Source organism: Microcaecilia unicolor, chromosome 3 (assembly GCF_901765095.1).
Source record: "Microcaecilia unicolor chromosome 3, aMicUni1.1, whole genome shotgun sequence".
Classification (NCBI taxonomy): domain Eukaryota; kingdom Metazoa; phylum Chordata; class Amphibia; order Gymnophiona; family Siphonopidae; genus Microcaecilia; species Microcaecilia unicolor.
In genome coordinates this window covers 412,816,690-412,838,685 of record NC_044033.1, presented here as the reverse complement: position 1 = coordinate 412,838,685, position 21,996 = coordinate 412,816,690, and the positions used below count along the sequence as shown (strand labels likewise).

General features: G+C 51.8%; 1 protein-coding gene across 1 annotated transcript in view; it reads right to left on the bottom strand.

The window, feature by feature from the left end:
* The window catches only part of ATAD2B (ATPase family AAA domain containing 2B), a 714,191-nt gene that overhangs the window by 340,838 nt on the left and 351,357 nt on the right, over positions 1-21,996 (bottom strand). The gene's annotated exons all lie outside the window — the stretch shown is intronic.

The window sequence follows — 21,996 nt, the reverse complement described above, 5'->3', positions numbered from 1 at the left end:
TTTTAAACATATTAAACATTTCACCAACTAAGCACAATTAATATTTTAATACTGATATTCAGAAAGACTCGGTGAACAGCTAAAGATGTTGAATTACGAAGAGCCCTTTTTTTTTGTTCATGCAGTGCACATATGGTAAAATTATGTATCATAGCTGATAATTTTCTTTCCCTTATTCATAGCCGATCAATCCATAGACTGGTGAGTTGTGTCCATCTACCAGCAGGTGGAGATAGAGAGCAATCTTTTGCCTCCCTATATGTGGTCATGTGCTGCCGGAAATTCCCCAGTATGTCGATATCAAAGCTCCATCCGCAGGACTCAGCACTTAGAGAATTACACCCACAAAGGGACACTCTGCCCAGCTCACCACCGCCGAAGCGGGGGAGGGGAAATATTCCAGCGCACCACCGCCGGGGCGGTGGGCGGGAAACCACACCCGCCGATGCGGGGGGAACTGGCTTATCCTGCTACCGCAACCGCGGGAGGAGCTGGCTTACCCTAACACCGCCGAAGCGGGAGGGATACAAAGCTATCCTACAGCCGCACGAAGCGGGAGGGAGCGCCGGCATAATTTAGTTATCCATCCAGCCACCGCCGAAACAGGGGGAGAGGAAGCAGCAGCTCACTGTAACACAAAATCATCTCAACTCGAAGAGACTTCAATTGGAAGAACTTGAACACGAAGTCCTTGTGAACAGGAAATGAAGACTGAACTTGAACCTGAAATATAACCAGAACACAAACAATACGGATATCTGGGAGGGGCTATGGATTGATCGGCTATGATTAAGGGAAAGAAAATTATCAGGTATGATACACAATTTTACCTTCCCTATCATCAAGCCGATCAATCCATAGACTGGTGGGATGTACCGAAGCAGTACTAACCCAGGGCAGGACATGGAAATCCCTGAACGCAACACTGAAGCCCCAAACTGGGCCTCGGCCCGAGCAGCCACATCCAAGCGGTAATGTCGTGAGAAGGTATGAGCCGACGACCAAGTTGCCGCTCTGCAAATCTCTTCCAAGGAGACAGATCTGGACTCCGCCATCGAGGCTGCTTGTGCTCTAGTAGAGTGTGCCTTCAGCTGAATAGGCGGAATCTTCCCTGCCGCCACATAAGCTGACGCGATCGTCTCCTTGACCCAACGTGCCACTGTAGGCTTAGATGCCTGCAGACCCTTACGAGGACCTGCGAACAGCACGAACAGATGATCCGACTTCCGGAAATCATTGGTCACTTTCAAGTATCTGATGATGACCCGTCTAACAGCCAGGTATTTGAGCGCAAGGTACTCCTCTGGGTAAAGCGAATGCTACATACCTGTAGAAGGTATTCTCCGAGGACAGCAGGCTGATTGTTCTCACTGATGGGTGACGTCCACGGCAGCCCCTCCAATCGGAACACTTTTCTAGCAAAGGCCTTTGCTAGTCCTCGTGCGCCGATGCGCACCGCGCATGCGCGGCCGTCTTCCCGCCCGAACCGGCTCGTGTTCGTCAGTCCCATATGTAGCAAGACAAAGACAAGGGAAGACACAACTTCAAAGGGGAGGCGGGCGGGTTTGTGAGAACAATCAGCCTGCTGTCCTCGGAGAATACCTTCTACAGGTATGTAGCATTCGCTTTCTCCGAGGACAAGCAGGCTGCTTGTTCTCACTGATGGGGTATCCCTAGCCCCCAGGCTCACTCAAAACAACAAACATGGTCAATTGGGCCTCGCAACGGCGAGGACATAACTGAGATTGACCTAATAACTTATCCAACTAACTGAGAGTGTAGCCTGGAACAGAATAAAACATGGGGGGGTGGAGTTGGATTCTAAACCCCGAACAGATTCTGAAGCACTGACTGCCCGAATCGACTGTCGCGTCGGGTATCCTGCTGCAGGCAGTAATGAGATGTGAATGTGTGGACAGATGACCACGTTGCAGCTTTGCAAATCTCTTCAATAGTGGCTGACTTCAAGTGGGCCACTGATGCTGCCATGGCTTTAACATTATGAGCCGTGACATGACCCTCAAGAGCCAGCCCAGCCTGGGCGTAAGTGAAGGAAATGCAATCTGCTAGTCAATTGGATATGGTGCGTTTCCCCACAGCCACTCCCCTCCTGTTTGGATCAAAAGAAACAAACAATTGGGCGGACTGTCTGTTGGGCTGTGTCCGCTCCAGATAGAAGGCCAATGCTCTTTTGCAGTCCAATGTGTGCAGCTGACGTTCAGCAGGGCAGGAATGAGGACGGGGAAAGAATGTTGGCAAGACAATTGACTGGTTCAGATGGAACTCCGACACAACCTTTGGCAAGAACTTAGGGTGAGTGCGGAGGACTACTCTGTTATGATGAAATTTGGTGTAAGGGGCCTGGGCTACCAAGGCCTGAAGCTCACTGACTCTACGAGCTGAAGTAACTGCCACCAAGAAAATGACCTTCCAGGTCAAGTACTTCAGATGGCAAGAGTTCAGTGGCTCAAAAGGAGGTTTCATCAGCTGGGTGAGAACGACATTGAGATCCCAAGACACTGTAGGAGGTTTGACGGGGGGCTTTGACAAAAGCAAACCTCTCATGAAGCGAACAACTAAAGGCTGTCCTGAGATCGGCTTACCTTCCACACGGTAATGGTATGCACTTATTGCACTAAGGTGAACCCGTACAGAGTTGGTCTTGAGACCAGACTCAGACAAGTGCAGAAGGTAGTCAAGCAGAGTCTGTGTAGGACAAGAGCGAGGATCTAGGGCCTTGCTGTCACACCAGATGGCAAACCTCCTCCATAAAAAGTAGTAACTCCTCTTAATGGAATCTATCCTGGAAGCAAGCAAGATACGGGAGACACCCTCTGACAGACCCAAAGAGGCAAAGTCTACGCTCTCAACATCCAGGCCGTGAGAGCCAGAGACCGGAGGTTGGGATGCAGAAGCGCCCCTTCGTCCTGTGTGATGAGAGTCGGAAAACACTCCAATCTCCACGGTTCTTCGGAGGACAACTCCAGAAGAAGAGGGAACCAGATCTGACGCGGCCAAAATGGAGCAATCAGAATCATGGTGCCTCGGTCTTGCTTGAGTTTCAACAAAGTCTTCCCCACCAGAGGTATAGGAGGATAAGCATACAGCAGACCTTCCCCCCAGTCCAGGAGGAAGGCATCCGATGCCAGTCTGCCGTTGGCCTGAAGCCTGGAACAGAACTGAGGGACCTTGTGGTTGGCTCGAGATGCAAATAGATCTACCAAGGGGGTGCCCCACACCTGGAAGATCTGTCGCACTACTCGGGAGTTGAGAGACCACTCGTGAGGTTGCATAATCCTGCTCAGTCTGTCGGCCAGACTGTTGTTTACTCCTGCCAGGTATGTGGCTTGGAGCACCATGCCGTGACGGCGAGCCCAGAGCCACATGCTGACGGCTTCCTGACACAGGGGGCGAGATCCGGTGCCCCCCTGCTTGTTGATGTAATACATGGCAACCTGGTTGTCTGTCTGAATTTGGATAATTTGGTGGGACAACTGATCTCTGAAAGCCTTCAGAGCGTTCCAGACCGCTCGTAACACCAGGAGATTGATCTGCAGATCGCGTTCCTGGAATGACCAGCTTCCTTGGGTGTGAAGCACATCGACATGAGCTCCCCACCCCAGAAGAGATGCATCCCTAGTCAGCACTTTTTGTGGCTGAGGAATTTGGAAAGGGCGTCCCAGAGTCAAATTGGACCAAATCGTCCACCAATACAGGGATTTGAGAAAACTCGTGGGCAGGTGGATCACGTCTTCTAGGTCCCCAGCAGCCTGAAACCACTGGGAAGCTAGGGTCCATTGAGCAGATTGCATGTGAAGACGGGCCATGGGAGTCACATGAACTGTGGAGGCCATGTGGCCCAGCAATCTCAACATCTGCCGAGCTGTGATCTGCTGGGACGCTCGCACCCGCGAGACGAGGGACAACAAGTTGTTGGCTCTCGCCTCTGGGAGATAGGCACGAGCCGTCCGAGAATCCAGCAGAGCTCCTATGAATGCGAGTCTCTGTACTGGGAGAAGATGGGACTTTTGATAATTTATCACAAACCCCAGTAGCTCCAGGAGTCGAATAGTCATCTGCATGGACTGTAGAGCTCCTGCCTCGGATGTGTTCTTCACCAGCCAATCGTCGAGATAGGGGAACACGTGCACTCCCAGCCTGCGAATCGCCGCTGCTACTGCAGCCATGCACTTCATGAACACTCTGGGCGCAGAGGCGAGCCCAAAGGGTAGCACACAGTACTGGAAGTGACGTGTGCCCAGCTGAAATCGCAGATACTGTCTGTGAGCTGGCAGTATCGGGATGTGCGTGTAGGCGTCCTTCAAGTCCAGAGAGCATAGCCAGTCGTTTTCCTGAATCATGGGAAGAAGGGTGCCCAGGGAAAGCATCCTGAACTTTTCCTTGACCAGATATTTGTTCAGGGCCCTTAGGTCTAGGATGGGACGCATCCCCCCTGTTTTCTTTTCTACAAGGAAGTACCTGGAATAGAATCCCAGCCCTTCTTGCCCGGATGGCACGGGCTCGACCGCATTGGCGCTGAGAAGGGTGGAGAGTTCCTCTGCAAGTACCTGCTTGTGCTGGAAGCTGTAAGACTGAGCTCCCGGCGGGCAATTTGGAGGTTTGGAGGCCAAATTGAGGGTGTATCCTTGCCGGACTATTTGAAGAGCCCAACGGTCGGAGGTTATCAGAGGCCACCTTTGGTGAAAAACTTTCAACCTCCCCCCGACCGGCAGGTCGCCCGGCACTGACACGTTGATGTCGGCTATGCTCTGCTGGAGCCAATCAAAAGCTCGCCCCCTGCTTTTGCTGGGGAGCCGTGGGACCTTGCTGAGGTGCACGCTGCTGACGAGAGCGAGCGCGCTGGGGCTTAGCCTGGGCCGCAGGCTGTCGAGAAGGAGGATTGTACCTACGCTTACCAGAAGAGTAGGGAACAGTCTTCCTTCCCCCATAAAAACGTCTACCTGTGGAGGTAGAAGCTGAAGGCTGCCGGCGGGAGAACTTGTCAAAAGCGGTATCCCGCTTGTGGAGCTGCTCTACCACCTGTTCGACTTTCTCTCCAAAAATATTGTCCACTCGGCAAGGAGAGTCCGCAATCCGCTGCTGGATCCTATTCTCCAGGTCGGAGGCACGCAGCCATGAGAGTCTGCGCATCACCACACCTTGAGCAGCGGCCCTGGACGCTACATCAAAGGTATCATATACCCCTCTGGCCAGGAATTTTCTGCACGCCTTCAGCTGCCTGACCACCTCCTGAAATGGCTTGGCTTGCTCAGGAGGGAGCTTGTCCACCAAGCCTGCCAATTGCCGCACATTGTTCCGCATGTGAATGCTCGTGTAGAGCTGGTATGACTGGATTTTGGCCACGAGCATAGAAGAATGGTAGGCCTTCCTCCCAAAGGAGTCTAAGGTTCTAGAGTCCTTGCCCGGGGGCGCCGAAGCATGCTCCCTAGAACTCTTAGCCTTCTTTAGGGCCAGATCCACAACACCAGAGTCGTGAGGCAACTGAGTGCGCATCTGCTCTGGGTCCCCATGGATCCGGTACTGGGACTCGATCTTCTTGTGAATGTGGGGATTACTTAGAGGCTTGGTCCAGTTCGCCAGAAATGTCTTTTTTAGGACATGATGCATGGGTACTGTGGACACTTCCTTAGGTGGAGAAGGATAGTCCAGGAGCTCAAACATTTCAGCCCTGGGCTCGTCCTCCACAACCACCGGGAAGGGGATGGCCGTAGACATCTCCCGGACAAAGGCCGCAAAAGACAGACTCTCGGGAGGAGAAAGCTGCCTTTCAGGGGAGGGAGTGGGATCAGAAGGAAGGCCATCAGACTCCTCGTCAGAGAAATATCTGATGTCCTCCTCCTCCTCCCACGAGGCCTCACCATCGGTATCAGACACAAGTTCATGAACCTGTGTCTGAAGCCGTGCCCGGCTCGACTCCATGGAAACACGGCCACGGTGTGAGCGTCGAGAGGTAGACTCCCTCGCCAGCACCGGCGAAGCTCCCTCCGCCGACGTCGTCGGGGACCCTTCCTGGGAGGCGACCACAGTCGGTACCGCAAGCAGCACCGATGTCGGAGACCTCACCCCGGGCAATGGGCCAGCCGGCGCCTCACTCGACGGTACTGGTGGCGCAAGCACCCCCGGTACCGGAGGGGAAGGGTGCAACAGCTCTCCCAGGATCTCTGGAAGAACGGCCCGGAGACTCTCGTGCAGGGCGGCTGTGGAGGAAGACATAGAAGCCGATGCAGGCGTCGAGGTCAGAGTCTGTTCCGGGCGTGGAGGCTGTTCCGGGCTGTCCAAGGTGGAGCGCATCGACACCTCCTGAACAGAGGGTGAGCGGTCATCCCGGTGCCGATGCCTACTGGGTGCCGACTCCCTCAGCAACCCAGAGCTCTCAGTACCGATGCGGGAAGGAGACCGGTGTCGATGCTTCTTTGACTTTTTCAAACGAAGCATGTCACCGGAACTTCCCGGTACTGACGAGGAGGATGTAGAATCCAACCGTCGCTTCCTCGGGGCCGAGGCCGAAGAAGATCGGTATCGGGGGGGGGGGGGGGGGGCTGTACCGCAGGAGCCCTCAGGGTAGGGGGAGACCCACCCGAAGGCTCACCGCCACCAGCAGGGGAATGGACAGCCCTCACCTGCACTCCAGTCGAAGCACCACCGTCCGACGACATCAGCAACAGCGGAGGTCCCGGTACCACCGACGCCGACGCAGCCTTTCGATGTCTCGGTACCGACGATGCAGAGGGTCGATGCCTCGATGCAGTCGATACAGTCGATGCCGAGGTCGAAGGTCTTAAAGCTGTCGACGTCGATGCACTCGATACTCCCGGTGCTGTTGCCGACGAAGAGCCCGAGAACAACACGTTCCACTGGGCCAATCTCGCTACCTGAGTTCTTTTCTGTAAAAGGGCGCAAAGACTACAGGTCTGTGGGCGGTGCCCAGCCCCCAGACACTGAAGACACGACGCATGCCTATCAGTGAGCGAGATTACCCGGGCGCACTGGGTGCACTTCTTGAAGCCGCTGGGAGACTTCGATGACATGGGCAGAAAAATCACACCGGCGAAATCAAAACTCGTAATGGCAGTAAAGGCACCAAAAAGAGGGAGAGAAAAACTCGACCCGAGGCCTCAAAAGGGCCTACCCCGAAAACGAAAGGAAACTTAGCGGGGCAAAAACTGGAAACACGGGAAGGGAAAAAAGAACGAAAAGGTCTCTCTCCAAGATCCCCCTTTTTTTTTTTAAGCAAAAAGCTCAAAGACGCGCGAGGGTCAACTTAAGGGGCGCGAACGGCGCAAACACGACCGTCCCGAGCGCGGACAAAAGAAGACTGACGAACACGAGCCGGTTCGGGCCGGAAGACGGCCGCGCATGCGTGGTGCGCATCGGCGCGCGAGGACTAGCAAAGGCCTTTGCTAGTAAAGTGTTCCGATTGGAGGGGCTATCGTGGATGTCACCCATCAGTGAGAACAAGCAGCCTGCTTGTCCTCGGAGAATCCTCCCTACGAAAGGAGGGTAGGTAAAGCTGCTGATTCACATGGAATCGAGAAACAATCTTGGGCAGGAAGGAAGGCACTGGGCGAATCGATACTCCTGCCTCAGTGAATCGCAGGAACGGTTCTCTACACGAGAGCGCCTGGAGCTCGGAAACTCTTCTGGCTGATATGATAGCCATCAGGAAGACTGCTTTCAACGTCAGGTCCTTCAGCAATGCCCTTGGCAAGGGCTCGAAGGGCGGCATCTACAAGGTCCGTAGTACCAGATTGAGATTCCACGTAGGCACTATCGAGTGCAGAGGGGGGCCGCAGGTGATTAACTCCTTTGAGAAAGCGTACCACATCCGGCTGTGAAGCCAGGGAAGCCCCCTTCAGACGACCCCTGAAGCAAGCTAGAGCCACCACCTGGACTTTCAGCGAACTGAGCGACAGGTCTTTCTCCAGCCCCTCTTGCAGGAACGCCAACACTGAAGATATTGGAGCAGTGAAGGGTGATACAGAGCCTGCCTCGCACCACGACGCAAAGGTACGCCAAACCCTGGCGTAAGTGGTGGAAGTAGAGCGCTTCCTCGCTCTCAGCATAGTGGCGATGACCTTGTCTGAGAAGCCCTTCTTCCTCAGCCGCTTCCGCTCAAGAGCCAGGCCCGTAAGACCAAAGGGGGAGGGATCCTCCATCACCACGGGACCCTGATGTAAGAGGCCCCACTCCGCTGGCAGGCGCAGAGGGCCGTCCACCGAGAGTCTGATTAAGTCCGCATACCAGGGACGTCTGGGCCAATCCGGACCCACCAGGATCACCCGGCCCGGATGCTTTGCCACCCAGCCTAGCACCCTGCCCATCATGGGCCAGGGCGCGAACACGTAGAGAAGCTCCTGTGCCAGCCACTGCTGGAGAAGAGCATCGATTCCCAGAGATTGAGGGTCCCGTCCTCTGCTGAAAAAACGCGGCACTTGGCAATTGGCCGAGGACGCCATCAGATCCAGGCTCGGCCGGCACCCAGCGTTTCGTGATGTCCAAGAACGCCTGGAGCAGACAGTTGCCACTCTCCGGGATCCAAGGTATGACGAATGAGAAAGTCCGCCTTGATATTCATGACTCCCGCAATGTGGACCGCCGACAGCTGTTCCAGATTCGCTTCCGCCCACAGGCATAGCTTCATGGCCTCCTTGGCTAGAGGGGCGCTCCTGGTACCTCCCTGGCGATTGACATAAGCCACAGCAGTGGCATTGTCCGACAGGACCCGTACAGGCCTCAGCACCAGTACCGGGAGAAACTCTAGAAGCGCCAACCGAATGGCTCGGAGCTCCAGGAGGTTGATGGACCATTTCGTCTCTGCAGGAGACCAGAGCCCCTGCACTGTCCGTCCCAGGCAGTGGGCTCCCCAGCCCGTCAAGCAGGCGTCCGTCATGACGACGACCCACTTCGGGGTCGTAAGAGGCATTCCTGCGGACAGCTTGCCTGGCCTCAGCCACCAGCTCAGCGCCTTTCGCACCGCTGAATCCAAAAGAAGGCGTATGGCGTAATCCTCCGACACTGGAGTCCACCGCTGCAGAAGAGAGTGCTGTAGTGGTCTTATATGAGCCCTGGCCCAGGGCACTACCTCCATCGTGGCCGTCATGGAGCCCAACAGCTGCACATAGTCCCAAGCCCGAAGAGTAGAGGAGGCGAGGAACTGGCCCACTTGGGTCTGAAGCTTGACGCTCCGGTTGTCCGGCAGGAACACTCTTCCCACTTGGGTGTCGAATCGAACTCCCAGATACTCCAGGGACTGAGTTGGGCGCAGCTGGCTTTTCTCCCAGTTGATGATCCATCCCAGGGAGCTCAGAAGAGCAATGACCCTGTCTGTTGCTCTCCCGCACTCCGCATAGGAAGGGGCTCGGATCAGCCAGTCGTCCAGATAGGGATGGACTTGCACTCCCTCCTTGCGGAGGAAGGCCGCAATGACCACCATTACTTTGGAGAAGGTCCGCGGAGCTGTAGCCAACCCGAACGGGAGGGCTCTGAACTGGAAGTGTCGGCCCAGCACTGCAAAGCGCAGAAAGCGCTGATGAGGCAGCCAGATGGGAATATGTAAGTAAGCTTCCTTGATGTCCAGGGAGGCCAGGAATTCTCCCTTTTTCACCGCAGCTATTACGGAGTGGAGGGTCTCCATCCGGAAGTGCCGAACTTTCGGGGCCTGATTGACTCCCTTGAGGTCGAGAATAGGCCGAGCAGATCCTTCTTTCTTTGGCACCACAAAGTAAATGGAGTAGCGCCCCTTGCCAAGGTGATCTACTGGCACCGGGACCACCGCGCCCAGGCAGATCAGGTTGCTCAAAGTCTGCTGCACAGCAGCTGCTTTGACCTGAGACTTGCAAGGAGAGTTTACAAACCCGTCTCTTAGGGGTCGGCAGAACTCTAGCTTGTAGCCGTCTCTGATGACTTCCAGAACCCAAGCGTCTGAAGTTACCCTGGTCCACTCGCCCAGAAACGAGGACAACCTCCCTCCTATCTGCACTGGGCCATGGACCAGGTCCCCGTCATTGGGTACGAGACCCTGGGGGAGGACCGGAGGACGCACCTCCGGGACGGCGATCTCTGCGAAAGGAATGCTGCTTGGGGGAGAAGTTCCTCTTGAAGGAAGAGGGGGTAGAGGAGCCCGACTTGCCCGGGCGATACCGACGGGCTTCCTGAAACCGTCCTTTGGAGGAACCGGGGCGAGCACCACTGGCCCGAGCCCTGACCTCTGGAACCTCTTGCCCTTAGACGTGCCGAGATCGGTCACAATTTTGTCCAGCTCGACCCCAAAGAGCAGCTTGCCTTTAAAAGGCAACTTAGCCAGGCGAGACTTAGAGGCGTGGTCCGCAGACCAATGCTTCAGCCAAAGCCAACGCCGCGCAGAGACTGTCTGAGCCATACCTTTAGCTGAGGCTCTCAAGACATCATACAGCAAGTCTGCCAAATAAGCCAAGCCCGATTCCAGGGCCGGCCAATTAGCCCTCAAGGAAGGATCCGAGGGGGAAGCCCGCTGCACAATCGTCAGGCACGCCCTGGCCACATAGGAGCCGCAAACTGAGGCCTGCAAACTTAAAGCAGCCGCCTCGAAGGACGACCTTAAGGCCGCCTCCAATCTTCTGTCTTGGGCGTCCTTTAGGGCCATGCCACGTTCCACCAGCAACGCCGTTTTCTTAGTCACCGCAGTGAGTAAAGAATCCACGGTAGGCCAAAGAAAGGCCTCCCGTTCACCTGCAGGCAGAGGATAGAGGCGGGACATAGCCCTAGCCACTTTGAGGCTCGCTTCTGGGACATCCCATTGAGCCGAAATCAAGGTGCGCATGGCCTCATGCACGTGGAAGGTTCTAGGCGGGCACTTCGTCACCAGCATAATGGCAGAGCCAACAGAGGCTGAGGGAGAGACGTCCTCCGGAGAGGAAATCTTCAATATGCTCATGGCCTGCACTAACAGGTTGGGCAAATCCTCTGAGCGAAAGATCCGCACTGCAGAGGGGTCATCCGCTCCATCCGAGCGGGAATCCGTCTCCTCCAAGGAATCCCCAAAAGACCGTTGGGAGAACTCAGACACGCTGCCCTCATCTACATCAGAGGAGACAGAGTCCTCTAGGGCCTGGAAATCCACCCGAGGGCGTTTGCTTCCAGAGGCCTCAACCCCTTTATCAGACAGGGGGGCAGGGGCAGCGTTTTGCATAGGAAAAGCCTCATGCAGCAGCAAAATGAACTCAGGGGAGAATCCCCCCGAACTGTGCACTTCTGCAGCTTGGGCCATGGCCCTAGACGCACCCTCAACCGGTGCTCGCAAGAGCGGGGGAGAAACGTGCTGCGCATACAAAATGGCGTCCGGCGCGAAACACCGAGAAGGAGCCGCGCGGGAAGAACGGCACTTAACTTTGGCCGCTTTCTTACTGTCGCCCGAATCAAGGGCGACCACAATATTAACGTCTCCCAGCTCCAGGGCGGCCCAAGAAGAAGCCGTCCGAGCAGAGTGGCCGGCCAACATGGAGTGGGCGAACAGCGGGGGATTGGCGCTTATGGCGGGAAAAACCGCCGCACCGGAGGAAGAACCGGGACACTGACCGGACTCCAAACTGATGCTCAACAAAGGCGATTCAGGCTTTGAAACCCCCGCATCCTCGCTAGACGCACACACTCAGACCAGGGAGCGAATCTTCGCGCCCTTGCCCTCCGACGCCATAGGCCACATGGAGACCGAACGGGGAACCCCCTGCCCGCTGGTGTCCCAGTGAACAGCTGCAATAAACGTTGAAATAAACGTTGAAATAAACGCCCTTAAAGGACGTCCAAATTTTTTTTTTTTTTTTTTTTTTAAACGGAGCCAGCGGGAGGGGGGAGAAAAGGAGGGACCTGGCACCACCAGGTTTGCACTTGCTCAAGAAGAGCCCACAACCCCAGGTACTCAACAAAACCTAAAAATTAGGCTTGGAGACCTAGCCAGAGCTGCTGCTGTGTGTGACCACCACCTGCTGAGATAGAGAACATACTGAGGAGTTTCCGGCAGCACATGACCACATATAAGGAGACAAAAGGATTGCTCTCTATCTCTACCTGCTGGTAGATGGACACAACCCACTAGTCTATGGATTGATCAGCATGATGATATGGAATGGCCTACACAATATTTTGTTTGTATAATGTGTTTTGCTTGACATCTTTCTGCTGTGATTTCTACTCCTGTAGTTTGATTTCAATAAAGACCTCCCTGGAGTAGGCATATATTCTCACATGTGGGAAACAACATCTACACAGCCCGGTGAGGACACTGCCACATACCTTGTTACTTTAAATCTTTGAGGCGGTGCCTCTACTGTGAATGTGTGGGTGCCTTTCCGCCCAACGCTCAAGCGCTGGACCAGCAGTACAGTACTAAAGCCAAGAAGACAACTCCACAGGCTAGAGGGATGTGAGAATATATGCCTGCTGTCCTTGAGAAGCAGGCATAACGTTCTTAAAAAGTAGGACTCAATAGATACCAGGATCACAATATAAATAAATTTTGCAACTATGCAGATAGTGAACCTGGTGGAAGAAAAAGGTCAGAGGGCAGAGTTGGCTTTTTAGTAGTAAAAAGATTATGTAAGACTGCTTTGTCCAAACCGGCTATCACATCTGGAATGCAGCTGCAGACAATAGCGAGCAGTGAAGGTGTGGATAGAAAACCACGTAGCTGCCTTGCAAATGTCTTCAATAGAGGCAGAATGAAAATGGGCTACTGAAACCGGCATGGCTCTTACATTGTGAACAGTGACCTGGTCATGAGAGGTCATCCCAGCCTGAGTATACATGTAGGAGATACAGTCAGCAAGCTATGTTGATACTGTACTTCTAGTGATGGGAATTAGGGTCAAATGACACAAAAAGATTTTGTTCTAGACAGAACGCTGGAGCACAATTGCAGTCTAAGGCATGAAGTGCTGCTTCTCTGGGATTATAATGTGGCTTAGGGAAAAAGACAGGAAGCACAATGGATTGATGATGGAGATGAAACTCAAACCACTATAGGAAGGAATTTGGAATGGGTTCAGAGTACAACCCTGTCATGGTAGAACCTGGTGTAAAGCAGGTCTGGCACTAGGGCTTGAAGCTCGCTTACTCTTCTGGCATAAGTAAGAGCTATTAAGAATACTACATAATATGTGGGGAACTTCAGAGAACAGGAACAAAGCAGTTCAAATGGAGGTTTCATGAGAGCTGTTAAGATGGCATGGAGAACCCATGTCAGTGGAGGTAGTTTGAAAGGTGGTTTGGTATGAAACCAGCGGTGGTTTGCAACTGCTTTTTGCTGCTCTCCAGACCTAATTAAACCGCGCTCCTTTGCTCCGCCAGGTGACTAGCTTCGTCACTAACCCTCTGGTGCGGGGTTTTTACTGCTTTGAGACCGCGTAGTTCGTTCAAGGGGGCAGATCGGGCATCCGTGTCCTGATGGCCGCAGTGAACTTCCAGCTGGCTATTCGGAAGTGACTTATCTTCGCTTGAGGATCCACTTTGGTTTCCCTGCCCAGCGTCCACTGCCTTTGTTCCTCGGAACTGTCCGAGAGCGAAGTCACCGTTGAAGAGGGAACTGACACAATTTGGGGGCGTGAGTGTTTAGGCGCCCGCCCACCTTGTCCAGACTTTGGCTATCAATGCAGTGGGCGCGCTTTTGCAGCGACCTTTGGCGCTCTCCTCTCTTTTTCTACTCCAGTATGGGCTGTGAAGTCCCTTCTGCACTGAGGACTGAACCTGAGCGAGCCTGGGTCGCTGTAGAGCCTATGATGCAGTCCTGTTAGGCGTGTGCTGCAGCAAGTTCACTGTGGCACCTTCACGGCTGTGCTATTCACCCATCGTGCTGCCAGCTCCTGGATGCTCCCATCAGAGAGTGCCTTGTTGCAATCAGTGTCGCCCTAGGAGCTGCTCCTCTTCCTGCTCCCAAAATGGACATGTTTGCATCTTTTCTTGCTTGTCTTTTTCTCTCCTTGCTCTCTTTCTCTTCTTCCATCTCTCCTTCAGAAAGTATCCCCATCCCCATTCCCATACTCCACACCTCCTGCAGACTACCAAGCCGTCCTTTCAGTCCGCGCACCAAACCACCCAAAGAACGCCAACTACTACGCATCTGCCAATTGCAGTACTTATCGCCTGCCTCTTGCCCTGTCTTAGTGGGCTACGTAAATGCCAGATCCGTAATCAAAAAAAGCCTCCATTTTTACTGATTGGATTGCGCTAGAAAGCCTTGACCTGGTCTTCATCACGGAAACCTGGGTCCACCACCAAAGAGACCCCGTCTTGCTTGATTTATGTCCCTCAGGCTACAAGCTTGTCCACTGGCTGCGTCAAGGTACGAGAGGTGGAGGTATAGCCCTCATCTATCGTTCCACCTTCATCGTAGAGCCCATTGCTGACTCCATTATGCCACAACTCGAAATAACTTCAGTGAGAATATCTAATAAAACCTTATTTGGTCATCTGACATGCATCCTATTTTACCGACCTCCCAGCAACTGGTGCGATGTGCAACCTATCTTTACAAATTTCATTTCTACAATGTGCTTGTCCTGCCCCAATGTACTTGTCCAGGGAGACACTAATCTACACCTTGAAGATTCCTCCTCTGCACACACGCGAGACTATTTGGACTTCCTCAGCTCTTGGGACTTTACCTACTGGAATACTCAGGCTACCCACTCCAAAGGACACACTCTAGACATCTTCTCTTTTAAATCGGCTAACCACGACAATCAGTGCCTAGCCAAAGCTCTGTGGACAGCTGTCCCTTGGTCTGACCACTTCAAGCTCACCTGCTCAATTCTGTGGCAGTTAAAAGGACCACACCGCATGCATTCCCCAACATCGTACACAACGAGAGGGTATGTCGACTCTGCGACATTCTGGCAGTCTATATATGAGTCAGACTGGCCCGACCCGGTAGACTCAGACAGCTTCCTACCCAACTGGGATAACCGTTGTAGAACTACCTTAGATGCCATTGCGCCGCTCAAGGAATGTTGCACAAAGAGGAAAGCAGCTGCTCCGTGGTTCAATGATCACCTCAGAATGCTCAAAGCAAATACCAGAAGGCTTGAAAGAACCTGGCGAAAGCACCAGGACACTCAGCATCTAACTGCGTGGAAGCAGTCTCACAGAAAGTACAACTATGCACTCAGACAGGCGAAAAAAAAAATTACTTCAAGAAAAAAATTGGCCCGGATTACAACAATGCCAAGAAACTCTTCTTCTTTGTAAACAAGCTAATGGATACTGCGGTACTTACCACTACGGGGGATGGTACCCCACCTGCTGCCAATTTAGCCAATTTTTTTCAGGGCAAGCTCAGGAAACTGCAGAGCACCCTTCTGCAAAACTATTCCAGCATTGGTGACTTTATTGCTGGCTTAGACCCGGGGCCCGACGAGCAACCAGCAGACCGTTTACTCTTCAGCTTTTCCACTCTCACTGTTGATTCTGTCAAAAGGGAGCTTCACCGATTTGTTAGGAAGTACTGCAGACTGGATGTATGCCCCAACTACCTGCTCCAAAGTGCCCCTGCCTGTTTCCTTGATGACCTGACGCTACACCTTAACCATATGCTTAGTGAAGGCAAGTTCCCAGCAAGCCATGGAAACATCTTGCTAACCCCGGTACCTAAAGACGCTAAGAAACTAAGTAGTGATTTGTCCAACTACCGGCCAATAGCCTCCATCCCCCTTTTCGTAAAACTTATGGAGAGCCTGGTGAATAAACAACTCAGTGAGCACCTGGACAAATTTAATGTTCTGCATACCTCACAATCGGGATTTCGATCGCTCCACAGTACTGAGACCGTGCTTGTCACTCTCCTATCTAACTTCAAGAGGGAAATAGTCGAGGGGAAGAGCATTTTACTCTTGCAGTTCGACATGTCCAGTGCCTTTGACATGGAGCACCACAATATACTTCTGTGGCTCCTTCATTACTTTGGTGCAAGTGGAAATGTATTAGCCTGGCTTAAGAGGTTTTCTAAAATCCAGATCCTACCAAGTACAAGCCAAGTCCACTCTATCATCTCACTGGAAAGCTGACTGCGGAGTGCCACAGGGCTCCCCACTATCACCTACCCTCTTTAATGTGATGTTCATCCCCCTGGAAACGGCTCTCTTCAAACTGGGGCTAAACCCGTTTATCTATGCAGATGACATCACTATCTACATCCCATTTGAGAAAGACCTAAATGAAATTACCAGTTGGATTCATCAAGGCTTCAACACCATGGTTAACTGGGCCAATTCTTTTCGATTCAAACTCAACGCCGAGAAAATGCACTGTTTGATCCTCTCCTCTCCTTATTAAAAACTCTGGCCTCCTGCGCTAATTACTCCTGAGCTCGTCCTGCCTATCTCGATATCCCTAAAAATCCTGGTTGACAGAACTTTGTCATTAGAGCAGCATGTGAACTCTACAGTCCAGCAAACGTTCTACTCTCTCTGGAGACTTAAGCGAATCAAGCCATACTTCCCTCGAGGCATATTCCGCAATCTGGTGATTAGCCGTCTTGACTACTGCAATAGTATCTACGGGGGATGCACAGGTATGCGCCTAAAAAAATTGCAAATGGCCCAGAATACAGCTGCCCGACTCATCTTCGGCAAATCTAGATTTGAAAGCTCGTGAACAGCTGCACTGGCTTCCTGTGAAGGACCGCATCGCGTTCAAGACCTGCGCATTGGTGCACAAAAATCATCTATGGAGATGCCCCTTCCTATATAGACCCTCTCGTTAACCTACCGCCCAGGAACTCCCGAAGATTGGCCCGCTCGTACCTCAATCTCCATTACCCTGCTCCCCATGGCCTCAAATATAAGGCCATCTATGGCTCCTCTTTCCCTTATCTCAGCACTCAACTGTGGAATCGGCTGCCTCGAGAGATCAAATTCACTTCAGATCACCCGACCTTTAAGAAGCGTCTCAAGACCTTCCTTTTTGGCAGAGCATACACCACGAGTCCTACAGGAGCCACAGCCTTTTAGCCCACAGCTCACTCTGTGATAACTAATCACCCACCCTCTATTCCTTTTCCTCATCAGTCACTTCTCTCTCCCACCTGTGACCTTGTCTACTGTACTTTGTGTTATTGTATTATTGTTTGCTTATTAACTATTGTACGCCACATTGAGCCTGCCCATGGGCGGGAATATTGTGGGATATAAATGTCATAAATAAATAAATAAGTACTTCAAATGGCAGGAATTCAGTGGCTCAAAAGGAGCTTTCATCAGCTGGGTGAGAATGACATTGAGAATGGATCCCATGACACTGGTGGAGGTTTGACTGGGGGCTTTGACAAAAGCAAACCTCTCATGAAACCAACTACTAAAGGCTGACCTTCTACACGTTGATGATAAGCACTAATTGCACTAAGGTGAACTCTTACGGAGTTGGTCTTAAGACTAGAATCTGACAAGTGTAGAAGGTATTCAAGCAGGGTCTGTGTATAACAAGAAAGAGGATCTAGGGACTTGTTGTCATACCAGACGGCAAACCTCCTCCATTTGAAAGAGTAACACCTCTTTGTGGAATCTTTTCTGGAAGCAAGCAAGACTCGGGAGACACCCTCTGAAAGGCCCAAGCAGGCAAATTCTAAGCTCTCAACATCCAGGCCATGAGAGCCACAGACTGGAGGTTGGGAAGCAGAAGCAACCCCTCGTTCTGAGTGATGGAAAACACTCCAATCTCCATGGTGCTTCTGAGGACAACTCCAGAAGAAGAGGGAACCAAATCTGACGTGGTCAGAAAGGTGCAATCAGGATCATGGTTCCACAGTCTTGCTTGAGTTTCAGCAAAGTCTTCCCTACTAGAGGTATGGGAGGATACGCATACAGGAGGACTGTCCCGCAATGTAGGAGAAAGGCATCTGACGCTAGTCTGTCGTGGGCCTGAACACTGGAACAGAACTGAGGGACCTTGTGATTGATTTGAGTGTCAAAAAGATCCACCAAGGGGGTGCCCCACGCTTGGAAGATCTTGCAGACTACGCCAATGTTCAGTGACCACTCGTGAGGCTGCATTATCCTGCTCAACCTGTCGGCCAGACTGTTGTTACGGCTGCCATATAAGTGGCTTGGAGAAACATGCCATGACGGCACCTCCAAAATCACATCTGGACGGCATCCTGACACAGAGATCGAGATCCGGTGCCCCCCCTGCTTGTTGGTATAATACATGGCAACCTGATTGTCTGTCTGAATCAATATGATTTGGTTGGACAGCCAGTCTCTGAAAGCCTTTACAGCGTTCCAGATCGGTCGCAATTCCAGAAGATTGATCTGAAGACCTTTTTCTTGAAAGGACCAGGCTTCTTAAGTGTGAAACCCATCTACATGAGCTCCCCACCACAGGAGGGATGCATCCGTCATCAGCAGTTTTTGTGGCTGAGGAATTTGAAATGGACGCCACAAGGTCAGATTGGATCGAATCATCTACCACTGCAGAGAATTCCGGAAGTCAGTGGACAGTTGGATTACATCCCCTAGACTCCCTGCAGCTTGAAACCACTGGGAAGCTAGGGTCCATTGAGCCTCTCTCATGTGTAGACATGCCAAGGGAGTCACATGAACTGTGGAGGCCATGTGCCCCAGAAGTCTCAACATCTGCCGAACCGTGATCTGTTGAGACGCTAGAGCTCAGGGACAGGAAGTTGTTTGCCCTTGTCTCGGGAAGATAAGTTCGAACTGTCCTTGTGTTCAACAGGGCTCCAATGAATTCCAACTTTTGCACTGGAGTGAGATGGGACTTTGGGTAATTGATTACGAAACAAAGTAGTTCTAGCACCTGAACAGTCATTCGCATGGGACTGCTGAGCACCTGTGTTCAAAGCTGCTCTTCACTAGCTAATCATCAAAATAAGGGAACACATGCACTGCGAGTCTACGTAGCGACACTGTGACTACAGCCAGGCAGTTTGTGAATACTCTGGGCGCAGACACCAGACCAAAAGGCAGCACACAGTACTGAAAGTGCTGAGTTCCCAGCCGAAATCGAAGATACTTCCTGTGAGCTGGAAGTATCGAGATATGTGTGTAAGCATCCTTTAAGTCCAGAGAGGATAGCCAATCATTCTCTTGAATCATGGGAAGAAGGGTGCACAGGGAAATCATCCTGAACTTTTCTCGGACAAGGAATTTGTTCAGAGCCCTTAGGTCTAGGATGGGACAAATCCCCCCTGTCTTTTTCTGCACAAGGAAGTACCTGGAATAGAATCCCAGCCCTTCTTCCCCTGGTGGAACGGGTTCGACTGCTTGAGCCTTTAGAAGGGCGGCGAGTTCCTCTGCAAGTACCTGTTTGTGCTGGGAGCTGTACGAATGAGCTCAAGGTGGACAATTTGGAGGTTTGGATTCCAGATTGAGAGTATATCCTAACTGGGCTATTTGAAGAACCCACCAGTCGGAGGTTATGAGAGGCCACCTTTGGTGAAAAAATATTAACCTCACTCCAACCGGCAAGTCGTCCGGTATGGACACTTTTACAGAGGCTATGCTTAACTGGAGCCAGTCAAAAGCCCGCCCCTTGCTTTTGCTGGGGAGCCGCAGCGGCCTTAGGCGCACGCTGTTGATGAGAACGAGTGCGCTGGGGATGAGCCTGGGCAGACTGCTGAGAAGTAGGAGTGTACCTACGCCTAGAATAAGAAGAGGGAGCACTCCTCTTCCCACCAAAAATCCTCCTAGATGAGGAGGCAGTAGCAGAAGACGTTCAGTGGGAGAGAGAATCCATAGCATCATTAAGCTTCTTGATTTAATCAACTAGATCCTCTACTTTTTCACCAAAAAGATTATCCCCCAGCAAGGAACATCCGCCATTCTCTGCTGGACAAAATGATCCAGGTCAGAGACACACAGCCATGAGAGTCTGCGCATCACTAAACCTTGAGCAACAACTCTAGATGCCACGTCAAAAATGTCAAATGCCAGAAGAAGTGCCAAAGTTTCCTTAAACTTCGCCCCCCCCCCCCCCCCCCCCCCGTTCTTCAGTTGGGTGGCCTTTTTTGGTTGAATTTTCCATGCAAATGTATAGTGAAGTTAAATTCATTGAAATATGTTTTTTTTTTTTTTTTGATCCATTACATTAAGTTCTTTTCTGGAATCTAGGTCAGTAATAACTCCATCTCCAATTCCAGAAACAGTAATGTCATGTACACCAAGTCTCTAATATTTGATTAGTTAAAGAAATTATCCTGAGTATTGTGCCTTGTTCTGCTCTCTAAATTGTGGACTGAATAAGATAAGTATTTTTTTTCCTTTTGACAAATTGTAATGTAACAGATTTGCTTTATTATTCCTTTTTTCTGTAACAAGATTGTTCTTGGAATTGTAGTAAAAATCTTTAATAATGATATCTGATGTTTATTTCCCTTTGTTTATTTCTCCAGTTGATTTCCTACATATTGGATTTCTAGATTTATGGACTTGAGTCTCTATTCTCTGAAAGTGAATTATTTTACTTTTATTGTATTATTTTCCTTGTTAAATCTTACTACGTTTGTAGAGACTTTCTATGCAAGTGGTTTCTTGTAATTTTTTTTGAATAAATGAATAAAAAAATTTAAAAAAAATCTTTAATAATAATAATTTTTTTTTTTTAAGTGTCAAATGTACCCCTGGCCAGGAACTTTCGACACGCCTTCTGCTGCCTGACCACCTGGTGAAAAGGCTCGGCCAGCTCCGTAGGGAGTACATCAACCAAGCTCGACAGTTGTCGTACCAAGTCCGCAAGTGTACGTTCATGAAGAGCTGGTAAGACTGGATCTTGGCGGCGAGCAAAGCGGCCTGGTACATCTTCCTCCCAAAAGAGTCAAGAGTTCTAGCCTCTCTGCCTGGGGGCACCAAAGCATAGTCTCTAGTACTCCGGGCTCTTGAAGGCGGAGTCCACCACCATGGAATTGTGGGGTAACTGAGACCTCATCAACCCAGGTTCACCGTGGATCCAATACTGGGATTCAGCTCTTTTCGGGACCATGGGGCCAGACAGAGGGGATGACCAGTTTCGCATAAGGACTTCCTTAAGTACCTTATGCAAAGGAGAAGTCACAGCCTCTTTAGGTGGAGAATAATAATCCGGGACCACGTGCATCTCAGTCCTGGGCTCATTCTCAACCTCCACAGGGAAGGGAATAGCCGTAGCTATTTCCCTAACAAAAGAAGAATAAGACAGACTCTCCGGTGGAGATAGTCCTCTCTGGCGGAGGGGAAGGATTAGAGGGAATCCCAAAGGACACATCAGAAGAAAAGTACCTGGGATCTTCCTCTGACTCCCACGAACGCTCCTGCTCAGTGTCGGATAAAGCCTGTGTCAAGGTACTTCGACACTGAACCTGCCTGGACGCCGAGGAATGATGTCCTCTATGGCGATGTCGAGAGGCCAATGCCTGGTCCAACTGCGGGGCTGCAGGGTCGGTGGAACAGGTGGTGTCAGAACCCATGGAGGCTTGGGAGCAGGTACTGGGCTACTGGGAGACCAACGCATCAGCACCTCCTGTATAGAGGGGGAGCCATCCTCTCGGCGCCGACGCTTCTCGGGTGCCGACTCTCTCGACGCCCCGGAGATCCCGGTACCGTGTGTCGAAGGAGAACGATGACAGTGCTTCTTTGCCTTCCGCTCGTCACCCCTCAAGACTCCTCGGTACCAATGAGGAAGACGTGGAATCCTCACGTATCCTCGAGGCCGGGTCCGACGAAGGCCGGTCCCGGGAGGCCTCGAGGCAGGTGGAGACCCACTCGATGCCTCACTGCTCCTAGCGCGAGTTGGTCTCTAAGCAGCCATTACTTTTCTTCCTGATGTCGATGCACCTGTTGAAGTCGACGCCAAAGGACCGGACTGAGCCCCAAAAAGTTTTTCTCGTTGGGCTTTTCGAGACACGAGTTCATTTCTTCATACGAAGACACAGACTACAAGCGGCTGGGCTATGGTTGGGCCCAAGGCACTGGATACACCAAGTGTGGGTATCGGTACCTGAAATAGTCGGGTTGCACCGCG